We start from the raw sequence: 9,184 nt of genomic DNA on the forward strand, positions 1-9,184 counted from the left end.
GAATCCTTTATCTTGGTTACGTATAAAAGCAGCTATATCAGGGCTCTTTCCTTGTTCAGAATTGCAGATACAAATCTGGTTCTGAAACTACGCAAATAAACTGACTCTGGCTGACCAAGGAATGTTGTTTGGTCCCATCATTCTACAACAGAACCACCCGCTGCCATCGCTACCGGAACGGGCGATCCGGTCCGAACCGGGAGCATTTCACCCCTACTCCATAGCTCTGGGTGACCTTGCAAAAGGACAGCAAAAGTTACCTGGTTGTTGATATATCTTCATCTATTTTCTGGATGAGTCCTGACAGGAAGGATAACCACTAGAGAACAGGGCCTCCAAGAGTGTATCTGGGATTTTTCACTAACATCCTTTTCTCCAGCTTCTCCTCTGCAGATGGGACCATGAAGTAGTTTAGGATCCCAAGAGGAGAAGTTGTTTCTCAGTGTAATGATCACAATTCTGGGTTTGGGACATCTGCTGCTGCTTCTCCAGTGACTACCTTTGATGTAAACATTAGACTGAAGCAACATGCAAAGGTCTTGCATCAGGAAAGAATATATGCATCAGATCACAGGCTGTGTGGCACAAGTTTTGGGACAGGCAGGGAATGTGCTTTAAATGTACATTTCTTTCCTTTCAAGATGAAAGTCAGTTTGTCTCTATCTAAATTGGGAAAGTCTCTGGCATTTCCACCTTGTAGAGTGTTTTGAATTCTTCTAACTCTTCTTGTTCTTGTTTAGAAATAGGAAAGAGGTTCATTCATCCCTGTGAAATATGGACCTCTTTCTTCTGCTTCTGATGCTTCTGGTACCCCAGCAAGTCTCTGGGAAGCTTAGACTGAAGTGCCCGCTGAGTTTGGAGCACCGGGATGAAAGCCATCCATGGAGCTATTATAGGCAAGGAGACCATCTCATTGGTGTAGTCCTCTGTGCCACAAGAATATCGCGTGAAATGTTGCCTTTCAACATGGCTCCAAATAAAAAGTCTCACTCGTAAGTCATTAATGTGTGTGATGGAGTTGTATTCCCTCCATTTACACTTCTGTTCTTTTTATTTCCCTGACTCCTATGTTACAGGACCTGTCTAATTTCCTGAATCCTTTTGATTTCTACGGCTTCCCTCTTTTGTCTTCTTTTGCTGAAGAGACTCAAATCCATAGATGGGGCAAGGAAAACACCTGAAAGAATTTGAGATTATTTCCCCTTCCCTGACCAGTGCAGAGTTTATCACTTGAATGCTAGGTTTTCGTTAAAATAATGATGGAAAGAGCTGTAGTTTCCTCTGACCAGCCCTTTTCCATTCTTTTATAACATCTCATTGATAGCCATTCCCTGATTCTTATAGAAAGAGAGGATGAGTTGTTTGTAGAATCGCTTTTTCTAGCCACCTATGAAACAGCCCCTTCTTTTTATGATGGTTCTACTCTAATGATTCAGTTAGTTTGAAACCGAGTTAATGAAAATCAGCACTACTACAAAATGATATATTTGTAACTTTTAACCCTGGTGGAGTTTAATCTCAATCCCATCTTCTGAACAGTAATAAAATGGATGACTATTATTTGCCCATTATTTAGCGTCTGGATCCAAAGAGAAATAAATAAACTTGAACATTATTTTACAGTCAGACATTTTATGATATGGCTAGAATTGTCCGCTTCATTACGACCATTGAAGAGATCAACAAGAATCAACCGTACCTGCAAAATGTCACCATTGGCTACAACATCCAGAATGACTATTTTAACACAATTGGCACTTCAGAAGCTTTGCTGGACATGCTCTCTACTGGAGAAGCCAATGTTCCCAATTACAGCTGTGGAAGGAAGGACAACCTTTTGGCTCTTGTTGATGCAGCTGCCAGTGATATCTCCATCCAGATGTCAACCTTAGTAGGCACCTACAAAGTGGCACAGGTATGTGTGTGTGTTTGTGTTTCTCTATCTGGTCAAGTGAATGGAACAATAGATCCAACCATTTTGTTTATATTAGTTAGTTTACTTTATTGTCATTGCACCTCGTAGAATGAAATTAAATGCCGTCTTCAGTGTTCATCGTACATAAGAAAACTATAAAAATAAAACAAAAACACACATCCTTCACATTCTATACAATTGAATTGAAATCCACTGATACTGCATTAGTATAACACTATACAGTAGAATTCAATTTAGTTACTGCTCTGGGATAGAAGCTGTCTTTCAGCCTATTTGTCCTAGGTTTTATTATCCTCTACCGTTTAATTATAATTATAATTATCATTATCGTTCGAAAAAAAGGGGGAGTGCCCAGGATGAGATGGATCTTTAAGAATGTTTTGAACTTTCTAAAGGCAGCGGGAGCTATAAAGCTCTTCCAAAGAGGGGAGAGGGCAACCAATGATCCTCTGGGCAATGATGCTAATCCTCTGGAGTGCTGTCCTATCTGCCACTGTTCAATTGGCAAACCATACACAGATGCAGTAGGTTAAAATACTCTCTATGGTGCAGTGGTAGAAGGTCACCAATTTTTCACCAGTGCTTTTGACCAGTGCTGCAATATGAGTTCCCCAGGTCAGGTCGCCTTTTATGATAACACCCAAAAACTTAAAACTGGCCACTTGCTTTACTTGGTCTCCATTGATAACCAAGGCTTGGATGTCTGATCTATTCCTTCTGTAGCCCACTATAAACTCCTTGGTTTTATTGGTGTTAAGGACCAAATTATTGTCTCCACACCATGAAAGCAACCGGTCTACCTCATCTCAATAGGCAGACTCAACTCCTCAGAGATGAATCCCACCACTGTTGTAATTTAATAATAGAATTGCTGGCATGAGTGGGAATGCAGTCATGTACATAAAGAGTACAGAGTGAGGGACTCAACACACAACCCTGTGGTTTACCAGTATTAAGAATATGGGCCGAGGAGGTATGAATTATGGAATTCAAGAATTGCTTTCCACTGTGGTCATTTCAGATGTCATTGCTATGAGTTAGGATCCAGAGTTGGGAAGGATCAAAGCAATCATATCCTCTCATGACACCATTCCCATTGCTTTGGGGCTTTCTGCTACACATTTGAGAAAGTTAGCAGAGGCTCTGTGTCTAGTCAAATTGTCTTCTGTGCAAAAGGAAAATGCAGCAAAGCATGAAAGTTCTTGGTTTGTAGATTATTTTAGCCAAAATAATATTTTTCAATGGTAACATATTCTAGATTCGTGAAAAGAATCCCAGTGGATTATCTTACTTACAGTCTACATAGAAACTCATAGAGACCACTAACATTAACTAACCACTTTATATTTTTTTCCTAATTTTTATTATAAACTAAAAACAAAAGACAGAAAGAAGACAATAACAAAACAAAATCACATACATACGTTTGAGGTTGATTCAACCCCCATATACATACAGTTCCTAAGTAACATTACATATCATCATACTATAGCTTTAATTAAATTTATCATATTTCATCTTGCACTTATTAGTCTTCTTGTATCTAATATTACCTTATATATATTTAGCTTACTATTTTCAAATCTGTGCTATATGCTTTCCTAACATCTACCTCATATCATTTTTACTTCTATCCATTTATACCATTTATCCCAGCTTTGATTAAATATTGATTCATGTCTATTTTTAAGAATATATATATATATATACAGCACGGAAACGGCATTGGTCGCGTTGGTTGATGATCTCTGGAGGGCTCGGGACAGGGGGTGCTCCTCTGTCCTGGTCCTGTTAGATCTCTCAGCGGCTTTTGATACCATCGACCATGGTATCATGCTGCACCGGTTGGAAGAGTTAGGGGTGGGTGGCACTGTGTTGCGGTGGTTCTCCTCCTTTCTCTCTGACCGGTCGCAGTCTGTGTTGACAGGAGGACAGAGGTCGACCCCGAGGCCCCTTATATGTGGGGTGCCACAAAGGTCGGTCCTCTCGCCTCTCCTGTTCAACATTTATGTGAAGCCGCTGGGCGAGATCATCCGTGGTTTCGGGGTGGAGTACCATCAGTACGCTGACGACACCCAGCTGTACATCTCCACCCTGGATCACCCCAACGATGCCCTTGAAGTGATGTCTCGGTGCCTGGAGGCCATATGGATCTGGATGGGGAGGAACAGGCTCAGGCTCAACCCATCCAAGACCGAGTGGCTGTGGTTTCCGACGTCCCGATATAGTCAGTTGACACCATCACTGACTATTGGGGGCGAATCATTGGCCCCCACGGAGAGGGTTCGCAACTTGGGCGTCCTCCTGAATTCACGGCTGTCTTTAAAAGAGCACTTGACAGCCATGACCGGGAGGATTTTTCATCAGGTTCGCCTGATTCGCCAGTTGCGTCCCTTTCTGGATCGGGACTCGTTACGCACGGTCACTCATGCCCTTGTCACCTCCCACCTGGACTATTGCAATGCTCTCTACATGGGGCTCCCCTTGAGGAGCACCCGCTGGCCCCAACTGGCGCAGAGTGCGGCCGCGCGGGTGGTAATGGGAGCGACATGGCGTTCCCATGTAACACCCCTCCTGCGCGAGCTGCACTGGCTCCTGGTGGCCTTCCGGGTGCGCTTCAAGGTTTTGGTTGCCACCTTTAAAGCGCTCCATGGCTTAGGACCTGGGTACTTGCGGGACCGCCTACTACCACCAATAGCCTCCCACCGGCCGGTACGCTTCCATAGAGAGGGGCTCCTCCAGGTGCCGTCAGCCAAACAATGCCGACTGGTGGCCCCCAGGGGGAGAGCCTTCTCTGTGGGGGCACCTACTATCTGGAACGAGCTCCCCCCAGAGATACGGAGGATTCCGGATCTGCGCACCTTCCGCCGCGCTTTAAAGACCTTACTATTTCACCAGGCAGGCCTGGCCTAATTTTCTCCCTTTTATAAAAGATTTTTAATTTTTAAATATCTTTTAGTATTTTATACATTCAATTTTAAATTGGTTTTAAAAGTTTGGGGTTTTAAATTTGTCGGGGCCAAAATTATTTAATTTGATTTTATTCTACTTTTAAATTTTGTATGTATGTGTTCTATTGTTTGGCTGTGCACCACCCTGAGTCCTTCGGGAGTAGGGCGGTATAGAAATCAAATCAAATAAACAAATAAATAAATAAATATACAGTCAGATCCAGAAATATTGGGACACCGACACAATTCTAACATCTTTGGCTCTATACACCACCACAATGGAGTTGGAATGAAACAAACACAATGTGCATTAACTGCAGACTGTCAGCTTTAATTTGAGGGTATGTACATCCAATTCAGGTGAACGGTGTAGGACTTACAGCAGTTTGTATATGTGCCTCCCACTTTTTAAGGGACCAAAAGTAATGGGACAATTGGCTTCTCAGCTGTTCCATGGCCAAGTGTGTGATATTCCCTCATTACCCCAATTACAATATGCAGATAAAAGGCCCAGAGTTCATTTCAAGTGTGCTATTTGCATTTGGAATCTGTTGCTGTCAATTCTCAAGATGAGATCCAAAGAGCTGTCACTATCAGTGAAGCAAGCCATCATTAGGCTGAAGAAACAAAACAAACCCATCAGAGAGATAGCAAGAACATTAGGCATGGCCAAAACAACTGTTTGAAACATTCTCAAAAAGAAGGAATGTGAGCTCAGCAACACCAAAAGACCCGGGAGACCATGGAAAACAAGTGTGGTGGATGACCGAAGAATTCTTTCCCTGGTGAAGAAAACACCCTTCACAACAGTTGGCCAGATCAAGAACACTCTCCAGGAGGTAGGTGTATGTGTGTCAAAGTCAACAATCAAGAGAAGACTTCACCAGAGTGAATACAGAGGGTTCACCACAAGATGTAAACCATTGGTGAGCCTCAAAAACAGGAAGGCCAGATTAGAGTTTGCCAAACAACATCTAACAAAGCCTTCACAGTTCTGGAACAAGATCCTATGGACAGATGAGACCAAGATCAACTTGTACCAGAGTGATGGGAAGAGAAGAGTATGGAGAAGGAAAGGAACTGCTCATGATCCTAAACATACCACCTCATCAGTGAAGCATGATGGTGGTAGTGTCATGGCGTGGGCATATATGGCTGCCAATGGAACTGGTTCTCTTGTATTTATTGATGATGTGACTGCTGACAAAAGCAGCAGGATGAATTCTGAAGTGTTTCGGGCAATATTATCTGCTCACATTCAGCCAAATGCTGCAGAACTCATTGGACGGCGCTTCACAGTGCAGATGGACAATGACCCAAAGCATACTGCAAAAGCAACCAAAGAGTTTTTGAACGGACAGAAGTGGAATGTTATGCAATGGCCAAGTCAATCACCTCACCTGAATCCCATTGAGCATGCATTTCACTTGCTGAAGACAAAACTGAAGGGAAAATGCCCCAAGAACAAGCGGGAACTGAAGACAGTTGCAGTAGAGGCCTGGCAGAGCATCACCAGGGATGAAACCCAGCGTCTGGTGATGTCTATGCGTTCCAGACTTCAGGCTGTGATTGACTGCAAAGGATTTGCAACCAAGTATTAAGAAGGGAAAGTTTGATTTATGATTATTGTGAGAAATATAAGAATTATTCCTGTAAAAGCATAACCTGAGTTACGCCATTTTAAAATCATGTTAAGGCTTTATTTTACCTTGTATAACCTGATTATATAACTAGATAAAAAGTACATAATAAGGATTTTCTGAAATGATTACCTTGAAGGAAATATGTATCATGCAGTTGTTTTGACGGAAGCTGATGTTCTAGGAAAAGTACTGAAATGAGATTGTTTTGAGGTTTGTCTGTTCTAGGAAAAGGGAAGTACGCAATTGATGTTTTTGAAGGGTATTTCTGTTGGGAATTGGGGAATTTCCAGGGTGGATCATGTACTACATATGTTATATAAGATGTTATGTAAGATCTGAAACTGATTCCCAAGGGACTTTATTGACGTGTATTCTGATGTTCTTGAAGACTATAAAACTCGTGTAAATTGTTTTATTTCCGTCTTTCCTCTCCTCCAGAGGGGAAGGCCCTTTGCGAAGAATAAACTCTGTCCTCTTATTTTAGTCTCTGTCTCTTTAAAACGGTAATGGGGTTTTCCTGTTGATCACAATTATTATTCTGTCCCATTACTTTTGGTCCCTTAACAAGTGGGAGGCACATATGCAAACTGCTGTAAGTCCTACACCGTTCACCTGAGTTGGATGTACATACCCTTAAATTAAAGCTGACAGTCTGCAGTTAAAGCACATTGTGTTTGTTTCATTCCAACTCCATTGTGGTGGTGTATAGAGCCAAAGATGTTAGAATTGTGTCGATGTCCCAATATTTTTGGACCTGACTGTATGTTAATCTATCACATTCTGCACACCACAAAATTTTGTTAATAATCATCTGGTCCGATGGTACTTCTTTCTCTTTCCACAATTGCGCATATGCAATTCTAGCTGCAGTGGTAATATGAAGAAAAAAGTACTAATCTATTTTCCTTACGCCCACCGGGTTTATTCCTAATAGGTAAACCTCTGGTCTCAATTGAAAGCTAACTTCTGTAATCTCCATGAGCCAGTCCTTTATCTTACTCCAGTAGCTTTGAGCTTGTACACATGTTCACCATTCATGGTAAAATATACCCCTGGCTGACCCACATTTCCAACATTCTGCTGGAGTTCCAGGAAACATCTTTGCGATTCTTGCTGGTGGTATATGCCATCTATATAACATTTTAAATATATTTTCTTTGAAAGACACTGCCATCGTCATTTTTGCATTTCTATTCCATATTTGTTGCCATTTTTCCAGATCTAATGAGTATCCAAAATTCCTCTCCCAGGCTATCATCAAGTCTTTAACTATTTCATCAGCTACCGATTGAGACAGGAGGAGATTGTATACCTTAGTGATGCATTTCTTATCACCTTCCAGGAGGGCCTTATCCAACTCTTGTGGTGAAGTAAAAATCCCATTAGCTTTATCTTTTTGGTACCTTGGTTGAATTTGTACATATGCCCACCAGTCCAAATTGATTCCCCGTAATTGTAGGTCTAAGATTACCCCCACCATCCAACAATTCCTTGTAAATCAGAGGTTTATTCAAATTATATAGAGGTGGGTGTGTAGTCACCTCGAGGGTCACGAACCAATATGGAACCTTACTATACATCATTCCCTTGAACTTATCCCATACCTTAATCAAACATCCCCTTACATAATGGTTCGTGAAATATTTATACTGTCCTGTTTTGATTGGCCAGAGGAAATAATGCCACTCCTGCTGTAAATTATACCCTTCAATTTTTAATATACACTTCCTCTTCAGTGTTATCCAATCTTTTACCCAAACCAGACAAGAAGCTTAATAGTAACGCTCCCAATTGGGGAGCCCCAAACCTCCCCTTGTTTTATGCTCCTGCATCATTTTTCTTTTGATACGTGGCTTTTTCCCTTGCCATATGAATTTTCCAGTTATCTGATCCATTTTACTAAAAAATCTTTTCTCTAATCTTGCTGGAGCCGTTTGGAAAAGATATATCCATTTTGGCAACACGTGTGCCTTTATCACTGCCACTCTTCCTAGCAGGGATAGCTGTACTTTCCTCCACCGATCTAGATCCTGTTCCATTTGCAAGATAAGTTTTTCATAGTTATTCTTTTTTATCAAGGAGCATTTTGGGGTCAACCATATGCCCAAGTACTTTACCTTTTTAACTATTTGTATTCCCATCACATTCTCTATCTCCAATTTCCGTGTCCCCTTGAGATTTTTAACAAGTAATTTGATTTTGTCTCTGTTAATTTGTAGACCCGCTACTGACCAAATTCCTCAATACTTGTTAACAAATTTGGCCCCGAAGTCATTGGCTCCTCCAATATAAAGACGAGATCATCTGCAAACGCTTGTATTTTAAACTCTTCATTCCTAACATTAGTTCCTTTTATCTCTTTGTTTTGTCTAATTTGATTTAGTAAAGGTTCCAGAGTCAAAATAAATAACAACGGGAATAGCGGGCAACCTTGCCTAGTTTCCCTACTTATTTGTATCTCCTCTGTTGTTTCACCTTCAATTAACACTCTTGCATATTGCGCTGTATAAAGTGCCCGAATAGCTTGCGTAAAATTAAATCCAAAATCCATTTCTTCAATTTGTGATAAAATAAAGTCCCAATTAACCCTATCAAATGCCTTTTGTGCATCGAGAAACATTAGAACCATTTCTTTGTCTGTATGTGTTTCATAC

The sequence above is a fragment of the Pantherophis guttatus genome, chromosome 2, assembly GCF_059756535.1.
Source record: "Pantherophis guttatus breed Tessera chromosome 2, ASM5975653v1, whole genome shotgun sequence".
Lineage (NCBI taxonomy): Eukaryota > Metazoa > Chordata > Lepidosauria > Squamata > Colubridae > Pantherophis > Pantherophis guttatus.